Source organism: Ahaetulla prasina, chromosome 3, assembly GCF_028640845.1.
Source record: "Ahaetulla prasina isolate Xishuangbanna chromosome 3, ASM2864084v1, whole genome shotgun sequence".
NCBI lineage: Eukaryota > Metazoa > Chordata > Lepidosauria > Squamata > Colubridae > Ahaetulla > Ahaetulla prasina.
The window spans coordinates 150,183,691-150,210,908 of record NC_080541.1 but is presented as its reverse complement, the minus strand read 5'-3'; the positions used below and the strand labels follow the sequence as shown (position 1 = coordinate 150,210,908).

General features: G+C 40.0%; 1 long non-coding RNA gene across 1 annotated transcript; it reads left to right on the top strand.

Moving 5' to 3' along the window:
* Window positions 1–1,220: 1,220 nt before the first annotated feature.
* LOC131194236 (uncharacterized) lies at window positions 1,221–26,071 on the top strand. The gene is made up of 4 exons (XR_009154122.1): window positions 1,221–1,323; window positions 10,087–10,172; window positions 13,944–13,997; window positions 25,886–26,071. It is a non-coding gene; the product is annotated as an uncharacterized LOC131194236 (long non-coding RNA).
* Window positions 26,072–27,218: the final 1,147 nt, after the last annotated feature.

Sequence of the window (27,218 nt, the reverse complement as noted above, 5' to 3'; positions counted from 1 at the left end):
GCGCAGAAGGTTCTGCACCCACACGCACTCCCAGTTCCGACCGGTAGCAAAGGTAAATGGAACCCACTACTGCATATACACATATATAACAGCCAATAGATAAAACTAAATAATACAGGTACAAAAAGGAAAAGAAAACAAACAATTAATTTTAAAATAAAAGAGATAAGAAGTTAGCAGTGAACTCATCTCCAATACTCTATGGACAAGTTTTGTTTTAAGTAACTTCTGGAATATTCAGTATATATTCTTAAAGGTCTTTCTTGGTAGCCTGTAATATACCCAATCCTGTGTTATGCTGTGCACATAATTTAGCTGCTTAAATTAATTTAGTTTGAGATCCCTTGGGTTCCTGAACATTTTGAAACAACTTCAAATTCACATGGTGTAAAAGAATAATTGTGGACCTAAAGTCTATGGCTTATCGTCAAGAAAGATGGCGCAGAGGTCAAACAATGAAACTTTGATTTATTTCAATAAGGTTCTCTGCAAATCGAAACTTTATTTATTTATTTACATATTTATTTATTTACCATATTTCTATTCTGATGTGATCAAAAGTTTTTCTAGTCTTCCTGTGCAGTGGTTTTCTTGATCTTGTCAACTGTACTTGTAGGTCTGACATCAGTGTTACTTCTCAGGAAAGCAATTGTTAAATCAACATGTCAATATCTCAGTTGTCTCCTGAAAGGGCACCTTTGGGACAATCATGACCTGGATGACTGAGAATCTCTACAGACTTTTAGCTATACAATTTGGGATGAACACCCTTTGAATGGTGTGGGAGTAGGAATGGATTTCCAGAGGAGAAAAATTGCAGACTACAGGAACCAGGAGCACTACTCAAGTGACCCTGAGGACACAGATAAACCTTCAAGTCCTTCAATGACCCTCTAAAACAGGTGTGTCAAACTTGCGGCCCGAGGGCTGGATGTGTCACGTGCTGGCCGCGTCCCGTCCAGTTTAGTGAAGAGAAAAAGATACGATACATCATGTGACGCCACTATGACAATGCGAGTTTGACACCCCTGCTCTAAACGGTTGAAAATTACCAGCTGTCTGCAAGGAATATAAATCCTTCCATTCCCCACTATTCTCTCAGAGCTGAAGAAGCTTCTTGGATGAGGAGTGAAATGTCTTCAAAGAAAAAACAAGAAAGTCCAGTTGCCTCTTGAAAAAAGCACCTGTGGGACAGCAAATTGCACTGTTTCATTCTTGCAGAAACTGTCCATTACTGAGTGAACTGTCTCTGGATGACTATCCTATTTTGCTGTTAGTGCAACGTTCCCAACTTTCCTTCCTATATCCTCGGAAGAAGCTAAGGTTAGTTCATTTTTTAAAATTTTTTAATTTGCATTTATATCCCGCCCTTCTCTGAAGACAGGGCGGCTTACACTATGTCAAGCAATAGTCTTTATCCTATTTGTTTATTACATACAAAGTCAACTTATTGCCCCCAACAATCTGGGTCCTCATTTTACCTACCTTATAAAAGATGGAAGGCTGAGTCAACCTTGGGCCTGGTGGGACTAGAACTTGCAGTAATTGCAAGCAGCTGTGTTAATAACAGACTGTCTTAGTCCATTGAGCCACCAGAGGCCCTTTCATTGAATACTTGTTTTTTTTACATTGGTCAACTCCTAGGATTGTGTTTGGGTAGGGAATTCTTGATTACCAGTATAGAGTGGAAGCCTCCTTTTAATATGTGCTATACTGGCAAGAATTTCTGAGTATATCATGCAAACATGTAACCTGGAAGAGCTTTGGTAAGTACAGATTGAGATTGGCATAGTTTACTACATGTAATTAAGATTCAAGTTAAGTCTCTGTTCACCCCAATGGAAGTATTTTTTTCCAATTCTGATGGATGATTCTGCTCTTTATCAAATCCATCTTCTAATGTGTGCAAATAAAAGAGTCTCTGTTTCACTCTCACCCTACCCATAGGAGAATAAGATACAGCCAGCAAAAACAAGAGGCATGGCTAGGTTTCATGCTAGAATTAAGGATATGGGGAAAAAAAAGGAGGAAACAAATACATTAGGAAAATTACTGCCAGAGTAAGTTATTCAGGTTAGATTGTCCAGGGAGAAAGTTAATATGTTCCCTAGCCATTAAAGAAAGCTTTCCATGACAGTGCTACCATTCATGAAAGGCTTCTATGGTGCCAATAGCAAAGATCTTACGGCATTCTCATTTAATTTAATGGGAATGCGGTGAGGCCCTCATATTTCATGCCTCCAGATCACAGAACTGTGCACTATACATCTTATTAATCAGCATATACCAATGCTGTTTGTATAAACCAACCCTGACTGTTAATTACCGATGCTGTTCGTTGAAATTTTGTATCTTTTTTTCTTTCTTTTCTTTTTTGGCCTAGCAAGTTTTTTTTTCCAGCGGGAGAAGTAACCACGATGCTTCTGCATTAAATGAAGTTTGAACTTTAGTCAAAGTTATCCCGCATTTCCTATCGCTTTCAAGGTGGCTCATATGATGTTCCTGACCGTTGAACCTGTTACCTTGGGAGGAGCCAAATTTCAATAAGAAGTCCTCTTTAATTCGGCCTGCTCAATGAGCAAAGTTTGAGCAGATGTTTATAGCGAGCTGTGGAGTGCCAAATACTTTTGAAAGTGCTTAATTGTATTTGTTTAAGGACACCATACCTGGCACAGAAGCTGAATGCCTGGAGTGTGATCATCACAAAGAGAACACGTGTTTCACATTAGGACGCATCCCTTGCCAATTACATCCTACTTTCTCTTAACAAAAAGCTGAGGGTAGCTTTTACACAGATCCTCGTGTAAGAAAAATAGGAGGCTACGGAAGGTGAGAAAGAAGAACAAGGAAAGAAGTTTTGAGGCTGACAGTTCTGGTTTCTAATCACAGTGAAGAATTTTACAAAGGCTCTTCTATCATAGGTTTTTTTTGTTTTGTGTTTTTTGCAGGAAAGATATTGAAGTAATATATCGTAAAATAAATGTTGTTCTTTGCTAGTTCTCTCTCCTAGGACCAGGAATATTAAAGAGTTTCAACAGAAGCTATGAGATCTGAAGGGGTGTTTTGCAGTGTTTGAGGATAGCTTATCACTTCTCAAATTTGAAGATTTTGCTTCCAGAAAAATAAGTAGGCAAATTAGTCAATAAACCACACCTGTCTCTTTGACTGATTCTTAACTGAATACCTCTAGAGTCATTTTCATAATAATTAACTCCAAAACCATATGGGAAGAAGTGCTTTTTTCCCCCCTTTTAGAAATCACTACATTACAAAGTCTTCTTTGCAAAACCTTTCAAAATTACAAATGAACAAAAAAAAAATCATCTGAAACTTGTTGCTTACGTACCCATCAGAAGGCACGTTGCCTACAGATCTATGAAGAAATAAAATTACTTTTATTTCTGAGTTACGACCATAACGAGCCCAACATTTCTGTTGCTAAGTGAGACATTTGTAAAGTGAGTTTTGCCCCGTTTTACAACATTTCTTGCCGCAGTTGTTAAGTGGATCACTGCAGGTAAGTTAGTTAAGTGAATCTGGCTTTCCCATCGACTTTGCTTGTCAGAAGGTCACAAAAAGAGTTCATATGACCCTGACAATGTGACTGCCATCATCCTAAATATGATTAGGTTGCCAAGCATCTGACTTTTGATCACATAACTATGGAAATGCTGCAATGGTCCTAGGTGTGAAAAATAACATAGTAAAAAGTGGGGAGGGCAGTTACAAAACTTTTCCCATTTCTGGGGACAGCCAGGAGGAAGCACTGAGTTTTGGATGTCTGGATGGAGATTTTGGATTCAGTCTGCAAAGCCAAGAGAAAGTCTCCCTAACTCTAACCCTAACCCTAACTCTGCCGACTCCGACAAGACCTGTGTTTAACACACAGAATCATCTATTGCAATGTCCTTCCTGTTAAAGACTACTTCAGCTTCAATCGCAATAATACAAGAGCAAACAATAGATTCAAACTTAATGTTAACCGCTTCAATCTTGATTGCAGAAAATATGACTTCTGTAACAGAGTTGTTAACGCTTGGAACGCACTACCTGACTCTGTGGTCTCTTCTCAAAATCCCAAAAACTTCAACCAAAAACTGTCTACTATTGACCTCACCCCATTCCTAAGAGGACTATAAGGGGCGTGCATAAGAGCACAAAAGTGCCTACCGTTCCTGTCCTATTGTTCCCTTTCATTATATCAAATTAATATAGTTGTTGCATACTTTTGCTTATATATATGTTTATACGATGTGTTGTTGTTTTATGTCAATGTTTGCGTATACTGTTGTGACAAAATAAAATAAAATAAAAAAATGATCCCAGGGGAATTGGGCTGCTTTTCAAATCAAAAATTGTGATTCAAGCTGAATGTTGCTGTTGTTTATTTATTTTAGAAAATTTATATTTCTGCCTACTCACACATGGCGACTCAAGGTGGCTTACATGGATATAAAAACAACATTTAAAAGAAAGAAAAGTAATACAAAAAAATAATAAAACAATAAAATAATAACACCCCCCCCAACCCCAGCGGCAACACACATTCATACAAGCCATGTAATGGGCTCCATCCCAGTCTGGGTTCTCCAGGCCTGCTGGCAGAACCACATCATCAGTGTTAAGGCTGTTCAACAGTGGCAACAATTTGTTTTGGGATATGGTGACTTCTCCCATGCTGAAGGTATTTAAATGTTGACTCACTCTTTCAAAGACACTGAGTTAATAAATTGGAGTGTTATCTATTATTGCATCCCTATTGTTATTTGTGCAAATCCTTACAATTAACAGAAGAAATGCCAATGCTCATGGGCGACACTACAGTTCAAAAATTACTATACTATAAGATAATTTATTCATATTTCATAATCATGAAATACAGAGATATCCCTAAAGAGTAATCAGCTCAAGGCTGGAGCTTCAGTTCCAGAAGCCATGGATTTCTTTCCTGTTTTTGTTCATAGAAAAGTAGACGGTCACAAAGTCACGCATTTTCTCATTATGCAGTCTATGCATTTTTACTCATAGGTAAATGAGTAAGTGGGACTTTTAAGAAATAGGCATGTAAGATACAAGCTATTAAATCTTCTATCAAGAACCGAGACATTGATTTACAGAACACCATCCACAATTCCACATGTTCTCCAAATGCGGCTTCTAAATGACCCCCTTGAATAAATGCAAGATGAAACTTTCATGTGACAATATACAATTCTCATACAAGGAAATATATAAGCTGCAGGGAAATCACCTGAAGACTAAATCCACTAATGACCTAGATATTACACTTTAATTTATTGATAACTAAATAATCAGAGGTTTTTTTACAGGCTTCTAAAGTCCTGACAATTGTGTATTGTGCACTTCAGCATGCACGCTGACACAAACAAAAACAATAATAACATCTGAAATGTAGTTAGGAACACAATTGAGAACATCTGTATAGTAAGCAGAAATAAATTAGAAATACTGAAGTGTTTTGTAGCTGTGAAACTGGAGAATATATAAAAAAAAATAACTGACAGCACCTGGATTAAGCAGTTATAAATAATGGATAAAGGGGAAAATCACATTACCCCCTGTGTAAATTCCTCCTCCTCTGAAATATATTTTATGAATGTAGAATTACAGTAATAAATGCAATATTCGTTTTTCCCCATAGAAGCTCTACTTCACAGCTATAATGTAGTTTGAAAAAGCAATCATGACTATAATGTACTTTGAAAAAGTAATGACCAGTACAGACAGTGTTTGCCGGAGTTGCTGTTTCCCTAAAATAATTTTGCTCTAACTTTAGGAAAGGAAGACACATGTTGCTATTGAAATACTTCATTACACTTACTAGCAAGTAATTCTCTCCAAAACAACCCACCTCTCTAACAAATAAATATCAAATGTCTTACAACAGAGTTGTGTTAGCAGACAACAGAGCCCCCACCCCCCAGTTATCTTTGATAACAGTTTTGCTGATACTCCCATAAAGTGTCTTTAATTTCAATATTCAGTAGCAGTACACGCCTTTGCGGAAAAAGCAAAAGCAAGCGAGTTGAAGAGGAAGTCAAGCTAGAATCAAACAGCAACCCAGCAGATTCTAAATGAAAACAGACAAGAATTTCCCTTCAGCTCATAGATAGAAAATGTCAGAAACATAAAAAAACATTATGAAGTCAGGCAAAAGTCTGGAGTGTTTTCCCTTCATGATTAATGATTGGTCTGAAACAGGATGGGAAAGGTAAAGCAAAGTTCCTCTTGAAGTACCTTAAAAATGCCACAACTGGCGGCGAGGGCAGGGGGTGGGGGTGGGAATATTGCAACATCAATTTAAAAATAATAATAATAAAAAAAATCCCCTTCCAGTACGATGTAAAGGTCAGGCAAGATTTGGGTGTTTTTAAATGCTGTTGTGAAGGAATGCTTATAAAGGTTAAGATGTCATGTTGTTTCAGAGTTATGGGCACGGGAGGGGGGTCCTTGAGTGCCAGCTGCACCTCAGGCCACTGTGGGCTGTGAGACACAATGACAATGGACAGCAGGAGACTGGCAGATCATAGGCTATTGCTGGGGAAAATTGTACCTTGCTTCCCGAATAATGCAAAGGGATATGAATATTTCAGAAGCAAAAACAAAAATATCCTGTCTTAAAAATATGCCTTCAATAACACCGCAAAGCAGTTTAATTTAAACCCCCCAAAGCAGGAACATTTCCAGAGTTCAAGCTGACTCTCTGTCCTTAACTCAATTTATTACGCCTCTCATTTGCAGTACAAATACATATGGTTTGCACAGGCACTACGAGCTAAATTCAACCTGTTTCAGATATTGGCTAGCAAATGGGAAAGGAAACGTGATACGGCTGTTTAAGGTATCCTTTTTAAACATTAAACACATAAGCACTTGTGGCTGAAAAGGTATGGAAATAGGTATTGGCCATGGTGCGTTTGTCTATCTCTTCCAAAAATTCCTGGACAAATTTCTTCATGGCTGTTATAGAATTATTTGTAGACTTGGGCCTATTTAGTTACAAAGAAAAAGCAGGACCATAAGAATATTGAAACTGCTTTGTGTCAGGCTCCAAAGTTGTAAGCAAACTCAGAGACGGTGGTAAAAGATTCATTTCACATCCATTAGTCTCTTACTCAGTCCCAGAGTAAGAAGTCTAAAACTCAGGTTCTGATTTGGTATTAGGTGATATCCTACACAGTGGTGGGTTTCAAATTTTTTTACTACTGGTTCTGTGGGCGTGGCATAACTTGGTGGGCGGGGCTTGGTGGGTATGGCAGGGGAAGGATACTGTAAAATCTCCATTCCTTCTCCAATCCAGAGAAAGGTTACTGCAAAATCCCCATTTCCTCCCAATCAACTAGGACTTGGGAGGCAGAGAATAGATGGGGGCGGGGCCAGTCAGAATTTTTACTACCAGTTCTCCGAACTACTCAAAATTTCCGCTACTGGTTCTCCAGAACTGGTCAGAATCTGCTGAAACCCACCTCTGGTCATATGTCTAATTGCTCATCAAGGACAATTGAAGGTGAATGGCAGAAGACTAAACTATACTGCGGTCCACCAAGAGAAGATGGTTTGGACATCATTTTAAGTTCATACTTCTCACTGGATTATGACACAACTATTCACATGTCTACAACTTTCAGCCTTGCAGTTTAAGCAATACAAATTAAGATACTTGGTTTGCCTCAATTTAAGGATTGTTTATATGAACTGAAACTGGCTGAAGAACTTCATAACAGCTGCATGATGCATCTCAATGAAATAGTACCAACTGCAATTAGGCCAACCCGGCTAACCTTAACTTCCTTCTGTTCTGATAGTGGATCTATTTAAAAAAAAAAGAGTCAGTAATTCAGGCAGCCTTCCCGTAGAAATTACTACTTATAATAGCAGAGCTGAGTTTCAGGTAAATGCATATGAGATTGCAGCTTTAAGTTATCTAATGGAAATGCATGCTTACAAAAAGACATTTTTATTAAATATAATTTCATTTTGACATTGCCCTCCCATTGATGCTAATCTCTCTGATGTAATAGAGATGTTCTGTAAAAAATGTGCCTTGGTTTGTCAGACTGCAAAGCCAGAACTGAAAAATGCAGCAGCGTAAGGAGTTATCAACACACCTTGGTTTGCCCATGACCTTTGCAAGCCACACTGGCTACCGGGTGACTTCTCTGGGTACAATTCAAAGTACTGTAGCTGGGCCTCCTCATTAAAAGTCTTTCATGACTGGGGCATGGGTATTTATGGCACTGCCCCCTCCTTAACTGTTTCTAATAGTACTTGTTCTTTTAACAATTGCCAAAGAACAAAGCTTTCCTTTGCCAGTTATTAAAATAAAGGCAATATGCTAAAGACCCATGAAAGCATGCCAGTGGTGTTATTTTAACCCATAGGAAACGGTGCCATGAATGCCTCCAACAAAGATAACAAATTAGGCTTTATTCTGGTTTGCATGGCTATTTTTCAAACAAGTACAAACCAGAGTTTTCCTGCATTTCTTTTGGAACGCCGGTATTTCGGGTTACTGATCAACATGTGTGGGGAACAATGAAAGGGTGAATTCAGGATTGTTTTTATCATAGCTTGCGATTATGTCTGAACAAATCTACTACTGCCAAGCTGCTTAGATTCCTTTCCCCCTCCTCTCACATTTAGAATAACTAAATGTAGTTATATAGTGAGAACATAAGGCAGGAACATGTCTTCTAAGTATCAGAGTGGTTTTTATTTGTTTTTATCCAATGCTTACTTCGTTCTAATTTATCTTTCATAGCTGGGAAAAAGCATGCCTTTGTTGAAGATTTAATATTTCCCATCCCCTAATTAAATAACAATATAAGTTTACTTAGAGCAGTATTTAGCAATTAATGGGGTTTACCTGCTGGAATTTTGCCCCTATGGAAAACCACCAGTTCGTTCTACCACAAGAACTCCAACTCTCATTAGCTCATTACCCTGAACTTTTTCAACACCTAATGTGAGCTAACTATAAATCTTCTGTGACCCCTGGTTTATGTAATGCCAAAAAAGATGAGATGGTCTCTTACTTCTGGTAGTGAAACCAGGGGAATCAGGTTTCAGGAAGACTTCATTCATTAAACATACTTTTTTTAAGTGTCTTTCTTCTTTTCTGTTTCCAAAACTGTGTGGGAGGGGAATGTTTGGTAATATATCGAAAAAGTTCACTCTAACAACCAAAAGATGATCCAAAAGAGACTTCACATACACAAAGTTGTAAATGTAAGCACTGCATCACTGTGGTGGTGCAGTGGTTAGAAGGCAGCATTGCAGGCTAACTCTGCCGACTGCTAGCAGTTGGATTCTGACTGGCTCAAGATTGACTCACTTTTCCATCCTTCCGAAGTCAGTAAAATGAGGACTCAGATTGTTGGGGGCAAAAGGCTGACTCTGAAAACCGCTTAGAGAGGGCTGTAAAGCACTGTGAAGTGGTATGTAAGTCTAAGTGCTATTGCTATCAAAAGAAATACCACAGCAATAAAAAAAAAGTTGTTGCTAATTGAAAGAATTGGATAACTGAGCTCATGAACCATAGATGTCTGTGTGCTACAATCATTTCATATCATGGGCAGACTCTGGCAGACATGCATTTCCACATAGCAAAAGGCACTTTTTCAGCTAAGTGAAATATCACGATAATCAACACCTTGAGTTATTCAAGAGGAAATGTTTGAAGAGCTCTTATGAAAAGTTCAGCATAACCCCAATTCTCTGTTTACTTGCATCTTACTGGAAACATTAAATCACCTACATTCGGCTCTGAAGTGATCTCTGCAAGTGATTTTTTTAAAAAACATGTTCCTCTCTTAAATCCATTTGTAAAATAATTTAACATTCATACATTTGAGTTATGATACACCTGCTAAGAAAATAGTTGTTTTCTGTAATCAAGTTTGCTTCAAATTTGGTAATTCACTATTTAAAGAAATAAGGCTTCTGTGTTCACCAAACTAAATTAAGAAGCATACCTATGTTGATTGCTCTGGAGAAGATAGGATGATATCATTAGGATACAGCCAAAATTAATTTCTTTTCTTAATTTTCTTTTGTTTTTTCCAGTTTTTTAGGGGGAACAAGTAGATGTAATGGTATGTGAGAAAGACCTTGGGAGATGGAGAGAAGAGATGGTCCTACCGAACTATCAGGTAAGAGACAGCAATAGCCTGCAGGGACATTTCCTAGCTTCTTGGACTATAACAAAGATGGTGGGAGATTTGTATTTTCAGACCTGTATGATTCTGTTAATGTAGCCTTACAATAAAATAGAATTTTATTATTTAATAGAAAACACCTAGTTGTGTTTTCTGTCTAGTCCAGGGGTCTCCAACCTTGATCCCTTTAAGACTTGTGGACTTCAACTCCCAGAGTTGAGTTCAACTCCCAACTCCCAGCAAAGCTGGCTGAGGGACTCTGGGAGTTAAAGTCCACAATCTTAAAGGGACCAAGGTTGGAGACCCCTGGTCTAATCTACCTGGGAAGACCGTCAGTAAGCACATTAAGTCTGTTCGTTATTTTTTAATGAGAAATCTGTAGCGCAAACGGTGTATCATGTTTAGCAAATCCACTTATACTTAATGAATAAAATCAGGGAGTAAAATAATTATGCTTCTCTTATACAAGTGAGTCCTTAGCAGAATGGTTAGAAAAATCATGTGGACAAAAACAGAATATAAAGCATATTTTCCTGGGGAAGGGACTTCCACTGCTGTGAAGCTACCACAGAGAGAAACCCAGTTCTTTACCAATAAAGTGCTTATAAGTATTTCCCTCTTGTAATCATAGTTACATAAGAGCAAAGTTTGGTTCACACAGTCGTTTCTCATTCTCAGGGCCTTATAAAATAAATAGTGTCTCTTCTTCTGCTATCAGCAGACATTAACCCAGCTGAAAGGATTGACTCAACAAGACCTAAGCTTAACTCACAGAATCATCTATTGTAATGTCCTTCCTGTTAAAGACTACTTCAGCTTTAATTGCAATAATACTAGAGCAACTAATAGATTTAAACTTAATGTCAACCGCTTTAATCTAGATTGCAGAAAATATGACTTCTGTAACAGAATCATCAGTGCTTGGAATACTTTACCTGACTCTGTGGTCTCTTCCCATAATCCTAAAAGCTTTATCCAAAAACTTTCTACTATTGACCTCACCCCATTCCTAAGAGGACCATAAGGGGCGTGCATAAGTGCACAAACGTGCCTACCGTTCCTGTCCTATTGTTTTTCTTTTCTTCTTTCTATATATATGCTTATACCTCCTTATATTTACTCATATTTGTTTATATACTATATAATCTTTTGTATGATTCCTACATATATTGTTGTGACAAAATAAAAAAAATAAAAAAAATAAAAAAAATGCACAGATTGGCCTTTTGATTTAACATTAGCTTGAAGCATTTTGTAAGGTTGGGTTGTACAAAGTACATAGATTTTTTTAAGTGCTTTTCTGAATTAGGGATGTTACAGGTTACATTTTTAAATTCACGAAATTTAAAAAAACAAAACAAACCAGGAGCTGAAATTCCTAACAGTGTTTGCATAAATTAGTTATTAGTGCATTCACAATAAAGGGACTTCCCTTCACATACTTATCCCAAACTAAATGTAAGTAACCTGCATTTAAATTTGAATGAGACTTAAGAGCTACTTATTTTCTTTTGAATGAGGCCAGATTGTAGTTGGCTTTTAATAGCACATTTATAGGCTCAGTTCAGAGGTGACAAGAAAAACTTGTTTTGTACTATGTGAAACCTTGTTTTCATTCTTTTCCATAAGGTGGAGATCAAGAGTCCATTTTTCCATGGTTTGTATTATGACAAAATTGGGAATCTGCAGCTTATTTAAGCTATATTTAATAAAAGCAAAAGAAGGCAAACTGTAATTAAATCCTAACTTCCTAAACCTAGACAGCAGAAGAAAGTGTAATTGCTTAAAAGACAAACTTTATTTTTTAAGCCAAAAAGACATGTTGTTTACCATTAATGGACGCCACATTAAGAAACTAACCATCACTCTATACATACATTTTGGAGGAAAGAAAAGGTTATCTGGAGGATGAGGGAAAAAAAAGATTGTTGGAATTGTTTGTTCACACATACTTGTGTAAGTATTCCTCCCTTCTAATTAAGATATGCTCAGTGAGTCATCCCTGGGTAAATTCGACCGTGTCACGTGAAATCACGTGACATATTGTGATGTTTATTGCCTTTGCGGAACCGGGATGGGCGTGGCCTGTGCATGATGCATCCGGCCCATGGGCCGCCAGTTTGACATCCTTAGAGTAATCTATAATTTTAATTATATCAAAATACTAGGAAGCCCTAATTTTCTTATTATGCCCTTCTTTTGAATGCCTTCTCTACTCCGATGTAATGTGGGGGAAATAGATATTATGTAAATTAAAACATAGGTAGCTAGATAATTTATTAATGTACCCTATAGGTAAATTAAGTAACTGGGATTTAAATAAAAAGGGGAAAAGAATGGAGATTAGTGTAACACTGCTACTTTGGAGGACTTTTGAATGGATTACTGGCTATTTTTAACTAACTTAGAAGTTACAGATAGTCCTTGCTTAATGCCCTAATTGGGACAGGCAACTCCATCACTAAGCAATGCAGTCACTAAGTGAAAAAATTCTCATGACTGTGCTAGGCTTATAACATCAATTCCACTGGGGCCATTAGGAGAATCACCTGCAATTGTTGAGACATGTGACTGTGACTTTAGTGCTGGCTTCTCCATTGACTCTGCTGGTTGGAAGCCAGCTGTGGAGCACACAATTTTGTGACTGTGGGATGCTGTCACTGGGTAAGTGCCTGCCAGTTGCAAAACTAACCTGTTTGGTGAGACAAAAAAAATGTTTGTGAAAGACTGGAAGGCTTAATGGATATTTTGCTGAAAGAAGGAAGAAATGAAATGATGATTTATGGATTTGAAGATTAAGAAATACATGAATTAAATGACAGGGTTAAGGATCTTGCATAACTTCTAAGAGGGAGGAAGGTTAATAAGAGTGTAATTAAATATTGAAAAAAAGCTTGGAAGTCATTTATATATTATTTAACTAAACCAACCTTCCTTCCTTCCTTCCTTCCTTCCTTCCTTCCTTCCTTCCTTCCTTCCACAATAAATATAAATAAATATTTTTTTAAAAAAGTGCACCTGCCAGTTGTGTCACACCTAAATTTCAATGTGACCGTGGCAACACTGCAATACTAGTCATAAAGTGCAAGCTGGAAGTGCAAGGAGAGTCATTAAATAAGTTTCTCACTGCTATTGTAACTTTGAACAGTTGCTACACAGGGCAGCCATTAAGCAAGGACTACCTGTAAAGAGGTGCTAACTAAAAAGGCAAAAGATTTTAAACTCCTGTGTTAGAAGACATTGAATAATGCAAGGGCAAATTCTGCAGTATTAAATCTAGAACAGTTTGGTTATTCATTCAAATTATTCAATTATCAAATAATAACTATTACTAATTTGAAGAAGTCAAAGATCTGTTGCTTGGTAGAATCTCTGATAAAGGCAAAGCTAGACATTTCATCGCCATAGCTAAGTCAGGTTTAGTGCAAGTATGTTGAATATGCAGTTAAAGCTGATAATATCTGTTGGCCATTGTTGGAAAGCAACAAAAATCCACTGCCAAACCAACTCTATACTAGCCAGGCTTGGAACAGAAGCGATGCCATATTCTAATTTTATGAACCACGCCATATGCTCCCTATATGGCTATATGACTGCTGTAGAATAGAATATGCCTGACATGAAATTGACCCCTAGTAAAATGGGCCAGTTCAGATTGGACTTGGGGCACTATAAAACTACACTCAAATGGCAGTTGATTCTTGTAAATTATAGGTCAAACGTTTGGTAAGTACGCTAATGCATGGATTCTTTTACTTATGTTAGGAGGCTTCTCCCTGATAAAGAAGACTAAAAGCTTTCCTATGAATTTTACTAAAGGTATGTATTTTTGAATCTGCTTCTCAAAGACAGAATGACACATCAGATTATATCAGTTTTCTAGCCATTGTGGAAAGCATGCAGTACAGCTCTTTAGAATCTTATTTTTGATGAGGCATAGAATGCAGTCTTGTTAGCAAAGTCACTCTCAATGCTTCTTATCTGCTACCACTATAACTACTAAAGTTCAAAAACCAGAGTTTCTTTTTTTAAAAATCTCCTATTTACATATTTTGTGCCAAAATTTATAAATTATGGTTTCAGGTATCATTTCTGGCTTACCCACTCCTACTTAATGGATGCTACCTTACTTTGACAGAATGCCTAGAGTTTAGCGTTTACAATATTACAGCAATAATAATTACAACAACAATAACTGCAATAACTGTTAGGATGATGAGGATTCTATCTCAAGTGATGGAAATAAAACTGGAACTAGACATTTTCTTTTCCCAGAAAGGATATTAAACATCTTTTCGTCTACTGTTTTATTTTAGTTTAAGGTAGGAACATAGACTTCTATTGTGCCAATATGAACTTTAATATGTATTCATTCCTTTTTAGCCTTGCAAAATATTTCCACCGAGATTAACAATAAGCTTTCCTATCTGTGGGTGGTCTGGCTGAACATGTATACTTTAATTATTCAAGGTCAAGGCATCAAGATGTACACATATGCTGGAATAACTTCGCTTTAAAATAAAAATCCCTGTCTTACATTTTCCCACATTTGGCTTAAAAAGAACTGTTGTATGGTAGTTGTTTTTTTGGGGGGTTTTATTTGGGGGGGGGGGAAGAGAAGAATCTTTTAGTGGTATAGTGGTTGTACCCTTTATCTGGAATGCAGAATATTACCTATTTCAAACCTTGCAGAATGTTTTAATTATTACGGTTTTTCTTTTCCTGAAACTACCTACTTCTCTGCTTTATTGTTTGTAATAAATCCACTGGTGTACCATTTCATCAGTCTTCCAATCACTTAAGGAAGAAGGATTTCTAACCCCAAACCTACTAAGAAATAATAATAATAATAATATTAATAATAATAATAATAATGATAAAAGAAAATGTGATGACAACTTTACGTGGGAACCATCAAGAAAGAAACAAAAGGTTTAATACTCGCTGCTCAAGAACAAGCACTCCAAACTAATGGCATGAAAGCAAAGATACAAAAATCCACCGACAATCAAAACTGCCAACTTTGCAACAACGAAGTCGAAAGTGTCACATTTAATATATGAAGGCAGCAAAATCACACAAACTGATTACAAAGCTAGACAAGACCAAGTTGCTCAATTAATCCATTGGTCATTATGTAAAAAATACGACTTACCTGTATCCAAAAAGTCATGGGAGCATAAAGTGGAAAAAGTTATAAAAAATGAGAAGGTGAAGATCTTGTGGGACTTTCAAATGCAGACGAATTGTCACTTGGAACACAACACACCAGATATCACAGTTGTCAAAACCAAACATACAATTTATTGACATCAGCGGTACCAGGAGATGCCAGAGTCGAAGAAAAAGAACTGGAAAAAATCATGAAATATCGCGACCTGGCCATCGAAACTACATGGCTATGGATGAAACATGTAACAGTGATACCCATTGTCATTGGGGCTTCCTGCAATAACACCAGCAGAACTGCAAAAAACTGCGCTACTTGGAACATCGTACATCTTAAGAAGGTACTTTGTTTGATGCCTAGGATGCTGGCAGCAACCCGTATCAACCATTAGCACCAGTCAATGGTATTTGTGATGCATTTTTGAATGCTCAGTTGACTGAGTTTCATGTTTAATGAATAAAGTAAATAATAATAATGATACAATGGAACTAAACAAAAAAAGATCCAACTGAAAAGCAGATAATTCAGAGAAAGAGAAATAACAGTTAAATTTTTTTGTTTCTGCTGGATTTCAAACCAGTGGTCCTTGGGTCCTCCATCAAGTCCACCAAGCCCCTAATATTAATAGCTACAACAGAGATTAGAGAGCTAGAAGCCAAAGAGCATCAGTCCAGGTGAGGGGGTGTTCCTCTCTCAGTGTGGTAGCCAATCAGTTTGCCAAGGAAGAAAGATCAACACACCAACCAGACCACAATATTTGAGCTGATTCAAATTGGAAAAAACTAATTTCAGCGTTTTTGAGCAGGAAAACATAGGTTGCATTTGCAGTGGGCTACAAACAAAGGACAAAATATTCTGCCTTCCAGAAATGGCTGATAGATCACGTTCCCAATAGAGCAGGGGTGTCCAAACTACGGCCCGCGGGCCAACTGCGGCCCGCGGGTCAGTTTTTTTTGGCCCGCAGCAAATTCTGGAAGTATAATTTAAAATGGCCTTTAAGGCCAAGTAGGCTCATGCTCCTCCCCATGGGCGGGAATAATGAAGGAGGGGCAGAGGAGGCGGCGGCGGAAAGAGGCTGCTGGCTGTGCCTGCCCCAGCAGTTCTACCCTCGCCTTCCTCGGGCCGCCATCAAGAAACAGGTGAGGAGGGGTTCTGCCCTCGCCTCCGTGGGGTGGGAATAACGAAGGGAGGGGGGGGAGGCGGCAGCAAGCGCGAAAGAGGCTGCTGGCCGTGCCCGGCCCAGCAGCCCTGTCCTCGCCTTCCTCGGGTGGGAATAACGGCGAGGGGAGGCGGCAGCAAGCGAAGAGGCTGCTGGCCGTGCCCGCCCAGCAGCTCTGTCCTCGCCTCGGGTGGGAATAACGGCGAGGGGAGGCGGCAGCAAGCGCGAAGAGGCTGCTGGCCGTGCCCGCCCAGCAGCTCTGTCCCCGCCTCGGGTGGGAATAACGGCGAGGGGAGGCGGCAGCAAGCGCGAAGAGGCTGCTGGCCGTGCCCGCCCAGCAGCTCTGTCTCGCCTTCCTCGGGTGGGAATAATGAAGGAGGGGGAGGCGGCAGCAAGCGCGAAGAGGCTGCTGGCCGTGCCCGCCCAGCAGCTCTGTCCCCGCCTTCCTCGGGTGGGAATAACGGCGAGGGGAGGCGGCAGCAAGCGCGAAGAGGCTGCTGGCCGTGCCCGGCCCAGCAGCTCTGTCCTCGCCTTCCTCGGGTGGGAATAACGGCGAGGGGAGGCGGCAGCAAGCGCGAAGAGGCTGCTGGCGTGCCCGCCCAGCAGCTCTGTCTCGCCTTCCTCGGGCAGGGAATAACGAAGGGAGGGGGAGGCGGCAGCGAAGAGGCTGCTGGCCGTGCCCGGCCCAGCAGCTCTGTCCTCGCCTTCCTCGGGCAGGAATAACGGCGAGGGGAGGCGGCAAGCGCGAAGAGGCTGCTGGCCGTGCCCGGCCCAGCAGCTCTGTCCTCGCCTTCCTCGGGCAGGGAATAACGAAGGGGGAGGCGGCAGCAAGCGCGAAGAGGCTGCTGGCCGTGCCCGCCCAGCAGCTCTGTCTCGCCTTCCTCGGGTGGGAATAATGAAGGGAGGGGGAGGCGGCAGCAAGCGAAGAGGCTGCTGGCCGTGCCCGCCCAGCAGCTCTGTCTCGCCTTCCTCGGGTGGGAATAACGAAGGGAGGGGGCGGCAGCAGCGCGAAGAGGCTGCTGGCCGTGCCCGGCCCAGCAGCTCTGTCCCCGCCTTCCTCGGGTGGGAATAACGAAGGGAGGGGGGGGGAGGCGGCAGCAAGCGCGAAAGAGGCTGCTGGCCGTGCCCGGCCCAGCAGCTCTGTCCTCGCCTTCCTCGGGCCGCCTGGTGAGGCTCCTCGCGCCTCCACCTGTTGTGACCCAGGTTCCTGGACCCAGACTCCTGGACTCGGATGATTCAGAAAATGAGGGAGAAGACCTGGCAAGCCCTGTTTCTCTTGAGCCCTCTCCCTCCCTGGCACCCACTCAAAGGGAGGGGCCGGCACGCCTGATTCTCCCGGCCCTTCTTCTGATATGGCAACGCCCCAAGAACAGTTTTGGAGGGACGCAAGATTACGAAGGCTTGATCGACGTGCGCAGCAGCGGAAGAGTTGGGACAAAGCCAAGTCATAATTGTCATGCAGTGACATCTGCAGAGACTATAAATAGGAGGCGGGACTTCCTGGTTTTTTGTCTCGGACAAAGCAATGAATTTGGCGCGAGCTAACTATTTCATGGAGGGAAGAATATATTCGTGAGTAATTCTGGCCTTATCTATAATTTCCTCGTTATCTCCAGAAACTTGGCAGGCCCGTGGGTAGACGTGGCCAGGACATGTATCTATGTAAATAAAAGGAAAAAAAAAAAGGAAGGCCTCTGACGGACTCTTTGCTGGGAGTATTGGGGGAAGGGAAACAGAACACCACCCCTTGGGCAGGGAATAACGAAGGGAGTTTCAAGTTCATACCAAATACAAAACAAAAGCCAAGATCAGGGGTGTCCAAACTTGGTCTCTTTGAGACTTGTGGACTTCAGTTCCCAGAGTTCCTCAGCCAGCTTTGCTGGCTGAGGACTCTGGGAGTTGAAGTCCACAAGTCTTAAGGGACCAAGTTTGACACCCCTGGCCAAGATGAATGAATATGAAACATTTTCCCCCCTTAATTGAAGATGATATCCACATATTGTTGCTTTTTAGTAGACTGACTGTATCCATCTGTATTGTAATGTCCCAGGTTTTCAGGCCTCTGATATAGTCTATTTACCACGAGTCACCAGAAATGGCTGCAATCAAGAAACGCAAGATAGCAAGTGAGTGTAGAAGATTTCAAACACGGTGGGAAAATGAATATTTCTTTAAAGAAATCAACGGAAAGTGTGTCTGTTTGATTTGCAATGAAGATGTTGCCGTGATGAAAGAGTATAATGTCCATCGGCACTATGAGACCAAGCATCAGAGCTACGCATCGTACACAGGTGCCAAACGAGCACAGAAATTCAAGCAAATGGCAGCTAGCCTGCAAGCTCAACAACAGTTTTTATTTCGTGCTAACAAAATACAGGAAAACGCCACAGCAGCAAGCTATGAAGTCGCAAAACTTATTGCCCAGCATGGCAAACCGCTCAGAGGGTGATGTCATAAAGCAGTGCCTCATCAAAGTCACAGAAGTAATGTGCCCGGAAAAAGTGCAGGATTTCAACAACGTGACCTTATCCAGAAATACAGTGGTGCGGAGAATCGAGGACTTGTCAGCTAACCTGAAACTTCAGCTGAGAGAGAAAGCTTGTGCTTTTGATTTTACTCGATAGCATGCGATGAGAGCACAGACGCCACAGACACCGCACAGCTTTTAATTTTTTGCGGGAGTCGATGATAATTTTGCTGTACGGAGGAGCTGCTTGATATGATGAGCCTAAAAGGCACAACGACAGGTGGAAATATTTTGACGCTGTGTCAGAGGCAGTTGAAAAGATGGGGCTTAAATGGGACAAGCTCTGTGGAGTAACAACGGATGGAGCTCCGGCCATGACGGGTGAGCGCAAAGGAATGGCATCCATGGTGTGCGTCAAGGTAAAAGAGAGCGGAGGTGAGGCTGTTAGGATGCACTGTATAATCCACCAAGAAGCACTGTGTGCCAAGACTGTGCAGCTGGGCGATGTGATGAACACTGTTGTAAAAACTGTCAACATAATTCGAGCTAGAGGACTGTACCACAGGAATTTCAAGCTTTCTTATCTGACATGGATGCTGAATACGGGATGTACTCTACCACTCTGATGTGCGCTGGCTCAGCCGTGGCTCTGTGCTGCAGCGGTTTTATTCGCTGAGATCAAACATCTTTTCGTCTACTGTTTTATTTTAGTTTAAGGTAGGAACATAGACTTCTATTGTGCCAATATGAACTTTAATATGTATTCATTCCTTTTTAGCCTTGCAAAATATTTCCACCGAGATTAACAATAAGCTTTCCTATCTGTGGGTGGTCTGGCTGAACATGTATACTTTAATTATTCAAGGTCAAGGCATCAAGATGTACACATATGCTGGAATAACTTCGCTTTAAAATAAAAATCCCTGTCTTACATTTTCCCACATTTGGCTTAAAAAGAACTGTTGTATGGTAGTTGTTTTTTTGGGGGGTTTTATTTGGGGGGGGGGGAAGAGAAGAATCTTTTAGTGGTATAGTGGTTGTACCCTTTATCTGGAATGCAGAATATTACCTATTTCAAACCTTGCAGAATGTTTTAATTATTACGGTTTTTCTTTTCCTGAAACTACCTACTTCTCTGCTTTATTGTTTGTAATAAATCCACTGGTGTACCATTTCATCAGTCTTCCAATCACTTAAGGAAGAAGGATTTCTAACCCCAAACCTACTAAGAAATAATAATAATAATAATATTAATAATAATAATAATGATAAAAGAAAATGTGATGACAACTTTACGTGGGAACCATCAAGAAAGAAACAAAAGGTTTAATACTCGCTGCTCAAGAACAAGCACTCCAAACTAATGGCATGAAAGCAAAGATACAAAAATCCACCGACAATCAAAACTGCCAACTTTGCAACAACGAAGTCGAAAGTGTCACATTTAATATATGAAGGCAGCAAAATCACACAAACTGATTACAAAGCTAGACAAGACCAAGTTGCTCAATTAATCCATTGGTCATTATGTAAAAAATACGACTTACCTGTATCCAAAAAGTCATGGGAGCATAAAGTGGAAAAAGTTATAAAAAATGAGAAGGTGAAGATCTTGTGGGACTTTCAAATGCAGACGAATTGTCACTTGGAACACAACACACCAGATATCACAGTTGTCAAAAACCGAAACATACAATTTATTGACATCGCGGTACCAGGAGATGCCAGAGTCGAAGAAAAAGAACTGGAAAAAATCATGAAATATCGCGACCTGGCCATCGAAACTACATGGCTATGGATGAAACATGTAACAGTGATACCCATTGTCATTGGGGCTTCCTGCAATAACACCAGCAGAACTGCAAAAAACTGCGCTACTTGGAACATCGTACATCTTAAGAAGGTACTTTGTTTGATGCCTAGGATGCTGGCAGCAACCCGTATCAACCATTAGCACCAGTCAATGGTATTTGTGATGCATTTTTGAATGCTCAGTTGACTGAGTTTCATGTTTAATGAATAAAGTAAATAATAATAATGATACAATGGAACTAAACAAAAAAAGATCCAACTGAAAAGCAGATAATTCAGAGAAAGAGAAATAACAGTTAAATTTTTTTGTTTCTGCTGGATTTCAAACCAGTGGTCCTTGGGTCCTCCATCAAGTCCACCAAGCCCCTAATATTAATAGCTACAACAGAGATTAGAGAGCTAGAAGCCAAAGAGCATCAGTCCAGGTGAGGGGGTGTTCCTCTCTCAGTGTGGTAGCCAATCAGTTTGCCAAGGAAGAAAGATCAACACACCAACCAGACCACAATATTTGAGCTGATTCAAATTGGAAAAAACTAATTTCAGCGTTTTTGAGCAGGAAAACATAGGTTGCATTTGCAGTGGGCTACAAACAAAGGACAAAATATTCTGCCTTCCAGAAATGGCTGATAGATCACGTTCCCAATAGAGCAACCTGGCAGTGTGGTTATATACTTAGTTATTTAACTTAGTTTTGAAACACATGTCTATCATTTCTTAAAGGCAATTGAATGCTTATAAGAAATCACTGGATTAAAATGGCTATTCAGATACACATTCCTTAAGCAGAATGAGACATTCTGCTGTAGAAATGATATTATCAAGGGTGGTTATCAATACTGAATCAATAATTGGAGCAACCACACCAGAGGTTGGCGACTTTCTTCTATGGAGGGGTCAGAGCCCCTGCTATTGCCCTTCTGAAGGACTTGTTGCTCTGCCTGTTGAGCTGGCTGGTGAAGTTGTCATCAAAATGGCTAAAATGGACAATTGAGTAGGACGCAAGCACTATTTTCCTCTCTCTTGCAGGCTGAGTAAATCCATTTCTTTTTAGGACCATGGGTCAAATAATAATGGGTGGTAGGCCACATTCTGCCTATGAACTACCACCACAGGTAGAATGTGGGCTGTAGGATGCCAACCCCTAGTCTCCACTGTCTGAGGGGTCTTAGATTGGAGTTTTGAAGGGATTCCTAAATCTAAGATCGTCGACAAGCAAAATATATGTTCTATCACTAATATTACAATTGAGATATTTTATCAAAGCTATGTTGTGTATTTGTGGGTCAGCAAAATTAATGTCAGGATCAATGATACCATACAATTTAGTAAACTACACATTCAGGCTTACATAATTAATATTAGTATAATTGAATTTAAAATCCGTTTACAAGATGTTCCCAAGGATAAATTTCAAATTCAATTACTGTTATTAATTATTATTATAATTATTATATTATTATATTATATTAATTATTATTATAATTATTATTAATTATTCATCTAGTAACCTAAATTCTTTGCGTGGATTACAAATTTATTTAAACAACAAAGACTTGTGGCATCTTCTTGTTAGTTGCGAAGTCATGTCCGACCCATCGTGACCCCATAGACAACGTTCCTCCAGGCCTTCCTGTCCTCTACCATCCTCTGGAGTCCATTTAAGCTCACACCGACTGCCTCAGTGACTCCATCCAGCCACCTCGTTCTCTGTCGTCCCGTTCTTCTTTTGCCCACAATCTTTCCCAGCATTAGGTTCTTCTCCAGTGAGTCCTTCCTTCTCATTAGGTCGCCAAAATATTTGAGTTTCATTTTCAGGATCTGGCCTTCTAAACAGCAGTCAGGGTTGATCTCCTCTAGGACTGACCAGTTTGATTGCCTTGCAGTCCAAGGGACTCACAGGAGTCTTCTCCAGCACCGTAGTTAAAAGGCCTCAATTCTTTGGCGCTCAGCCTTTCTTATGGTTCAACTTTCACATCCATACATAACAACTGGGAAAACCATAGTCTTGACTATACTCACTTTTGTTGGCAGGGTGATGTCTCTGCTTTTTAGTATGCTATCTAGATTTGCCATAGTTTTCTTCCCCAGGAGCAAGCATCTTTTAATTTCTTGGCTGTCCCCATCTGTGGTCATCTTGGACACCAGGGAAATAAAATCTGTCACTACCTCCATTTCTTCCCCATCTATTTGCCAGGAATTGAGAGGGCCAGATGCCATGATCTTAGTTTTCTTAATGTTGAGTTTCAGGCTAACTTTTGCATGCTCCTTCTTCACCTGCATCAAGAGGCTCTTTAGTTCTTCGCTTTCTGCCATTAGAATGGTATCATCTGCACATCTGAGATTGTTGATATTTCTCCCGGCAATCTTAATTCCAGCTATTGATTCATCTAGCCTCCCCCCCTTTCTCATGATGTGCTCTGCATATAAATTAAATAGGCAGGGTGACCATATACAGCCTTGCTGGACTACTTTCCCAGTTTTGAACCAATCAGTGGTTCTGTGTCTAGTTCTCACTGCTGCTTCTTGACTCACATATAGGTTTCTCAAGAGACAAATCAGATGGTCTGGTACTCCATCTCTTTAAGAACTTGCCACAATTTGTTGTGATCCACACAATCAAAGGCTTTAGCATAGTCAATGAAGCAGAAGTAGATGTCGTGTCCCCCTCCCCCTCCGACGACTGGGTCTAGGAAGTCCGTATCAAGCGTGGCCACAAAGCCTCTGCAGCTTTGCCAAATTCCTTTCAGATTTCTCAGGGCAGGCAGGAATCCAAGTTGTGACTTCAGCAAACTAAATGAGACTTTGCTTGACTCAAAGTTGCTTGACTCAAGCTGGTCCTTTATATAGGCTATGGGGTGTGGCTCCATGACTCAGCACTTATCCAGGCCTGCCCCTCCCTTCCTTCTGCTGACGTCGCCTCTCAGATCTCTGGAAGCGGGGATCCTCCTACTGTGACTTCTCTTCAGCTGGATCTGCTGTCAGTAATTCCAGCACGTGGCTGGCTCCCTGCTCACACGCTGTAGGAGTGAGGTTTGTTTGTTCATTCCTGACATCCTGTCCGGGCATGGGGCCAGGGCTGGGGGCTGGAGGAATGACAGCCACTCATCTTCATTATCAGACTCCGAATCTGATAGCAGGCCCGGGAGGAGATGGGAGGGGCCCGGCTGAGGAGAGGAGGGAGAATGAGGCACAACAGTAGATGTTTTTCTGGAACTCCCTAGCTTTCTCCATGATACAGCATATGTTGGCAATTTGATCTCTAGTTCCTCTGCCTCTTCAAAATCCTGCCTGTACTTCTGGTAGATCTCGATCCACATACTGCTAGAGCCTAGCTTGTAGGATTTTAAGCTTAACCTTATTAGCATGTGAAATGAGTGCAGTCGTGTGATAGTTTGAACATTCTTTGGCATTGCCTTTCTTTGGAATTGGAATGTAAACTGACCTTTTCCAATCCTGTGGCCACTGTTGAGTTTTCCAAATTTGCTGGCAAATTGACTGTAGCCCTTTTACTGCATCGTCTTTTAAGATTTTGAATAGCTCAGCTGGACTACTGTCTCCTCCACTAGTTTTGTTGTTGCTCAGATTTCCAAAGGCCCATTTGACTTCACATTCTAGGATGTCTGGCTGGAGGTCAGTGACCACCCCTCATTGTTATCAGGGATGTTAAGCTCGTTCTTGTATAGTACTTTTGTGTAATTTTGCCACCTCTTCTTAATCTCTTCTACCTCTGCTAGATCCCTGCCATTCTGGTCCTTTATCATTCCCATCTTTGCATGAAATATTCCCTTCATATCTCCAATTTTCTTGAAGAGATCTCTGGTCCTCCCTATTCTATTGTTTTCTTCTATCTCTTTGCACTGTTCATTTAAGAAGGTAGTCTCATCTCTTATCTCTATTAAGTTGTGGCATCTTAATAATTAACAAATATATCATTGCATACATCAGTGTTGCTCAAACTTTCTGTAATCATAGGCTACTAAATAAGAAAATCTGGGGATCACACAGTAAAACAAGTTATCTCTTCCCTATGTTTAAGAATGTAGGAAATCTAGTTTTTTGATGAATACATTAATAATCATACTTATCGGTACATCTGTGTCTACCTTCCTATTTTTAAAGGACATTTAAAATCAATTATTCTTCCAAATAAAAACATATTTGTTCAGGTATTGTTTTATGTATGCATTTTATAATAACAATCCTTAGCACAAACCTTCCTGTCACAAATGATCTTTAGTAAAAAATCTCTGAATACAAAGAAGCTAGGAGTCCAATGGAATTCCATTTTTAGGTAGCCATTTGTCATTATTGCTATTTACATGCTTCTTCTGAGGTTCCTGTTATAGGGCCACAGCAACTTTTTAGTTCAATATGGACACTCATGCCGTACCCTCATGATCTGTTTCCTATTTTCAGTTTTCAGTGCTCACGTTACTACTAATCACTTGTATATTTCAAGGACTGATCCATTTTCTCAAACGAGGAACAAGAACCTTTAGCTCTGACTAGTAAGCTGATGGGTGAAGGGAGGGTTACATGGGCTGGGAGAAGACACAGCTTGGGCCTGGTTAGCTATCTGGTGGTAATCCAGGGGAGGCAGTGGCTAAGTGAGCAAGTGACTCTGATCTGACCAGGCAAATGTCAGTGAAGACCCAGAGGACATAAACAGAAATGGCCATGACTTGAGGGAAGGATGTGGTGAATTCTTGGAGGACTTATGTCAACCACCAATGATTCCTGAATCACAATTTCGGAATCACTGGCTTAAGTGATTATTATGTAACACAATTCACTTCACCTGTGAAAGTTTAGACAATAACAATTTTGCTCATCATAAAGTTGCCATAAGAATCTTTGGTAGTTTTGCTGCAAGAGACTTGATCCATCTGTTCCTGTGGAAATGTACATAAAATATTAAAAACAGTCACTCAATGGCTGAATGAAAGAAAATGTATATTTTCTAAAAGTAGAAAGAAAGAAAATTTCTCAGTAGCATAGGAACAATATAATAAAAATGTAAAATCTCTTATTCTGTGTGGCACCTTAAAATAAATTTTACAAAAACCAAGCAGTACCTTATGAGAATTTTTTTTTTACAGGCCAATGAAGAAAAGAGCAGAGGAAAGGATCAAATATTTCAAAGAATTCAAGCCTCCTTCCGATTTATTTATTGTTTTAAAACATTTATAGAGCCACAAATCTTATAATAAACTCTGGATGGCTCCCAATCAAACATTATAAACATCTCTGCATCTGAATCATATTGTGTAGGTACTCCTGGCTCACAGTAAACGGGATTCACATACTTACTCTTTACATCACAAATTGCAACACTGAGAGAAGTTACATGTGGTCCAAGAGACGCTTGTTGCTTCTTTAGGCTCATGTCCTGACAGAGGTGTAGCACAAACAAACCCAACATGCACAGAACACCCCAAGGAAGGCAAAAAATTGGGCCCAAATAAAAAATGTGACATACTTCAATTAGATACATCTTTGGCTTCTGTTGTTTTGGTTGGAAAACAGCTGCAGGTGTCCTCCAATTAGCTCCCCATTTTTGCAAATATCAACTGTCATATTTAATCTGTTCCGATCATTGTGCAGCTAAGTCAACCTTCATCGTTCTTTCACGATACATTTACAGCCTGGGTTTCTAGCATTCAAACTAACTTTCAAGCTAGTCAATTAATGCATTATTTACAAGTTCTGTGTTATTAAAAGCGGATTCTTAATTTGCTAATGGGTTAGTAGTCCCTGGGCAACTTTCCAATTGGTATTATATTGAGAAATTTAAAAAATAAAACAAAACAATCCCTAGCCCCAAACTACTGGGGAAAAGGAAAAAATGTAAGGCTCATATTTAGTTGCTTTGCTGCAGTTTTTATTCAGATGATATGTTACTTTTAATGATTCTTCTGTCCCAGCTCCCATAGACCCAAATTAAGACAGAAGCTAACCAATTGCTTTAAAATAAGGAAAAGATCAACCTCACTCTTTTCTCATATTTGTTTTTGAAATGTCAGGCTTTCTGGAATGACTCAATACATATGTTTGTATTGTAATATAAAGCAGCCAGATTTGCAATACTGAACTAGCAACACAACAGATTAAAAAGGTTAGAAGTCAAGGGGAATTAAATACTATTAGCATTTTCTTGCTTTTGTGCTTCCCAGAGGGAATACATAGCATGCCAAAATGCTTATTTAAATTTAGAGTACTTTCTGAAAATTATGTCACCGGATTTCATTTTTTTCCTTAGTGGCACCTTTTTCAATTTGCGTTCTACTTTCCTTTGTTCTTCACTTGTTTAACCACTTCCTTAAGGCCTGACCCTACTTCTCCGGTTCCTCAGCAGCTAAATTACAGCCACCAACCAGAGAGAGTGGCCCATCATTAAAATGCTGACATTAAATGTCTGAAGATAATTCATGT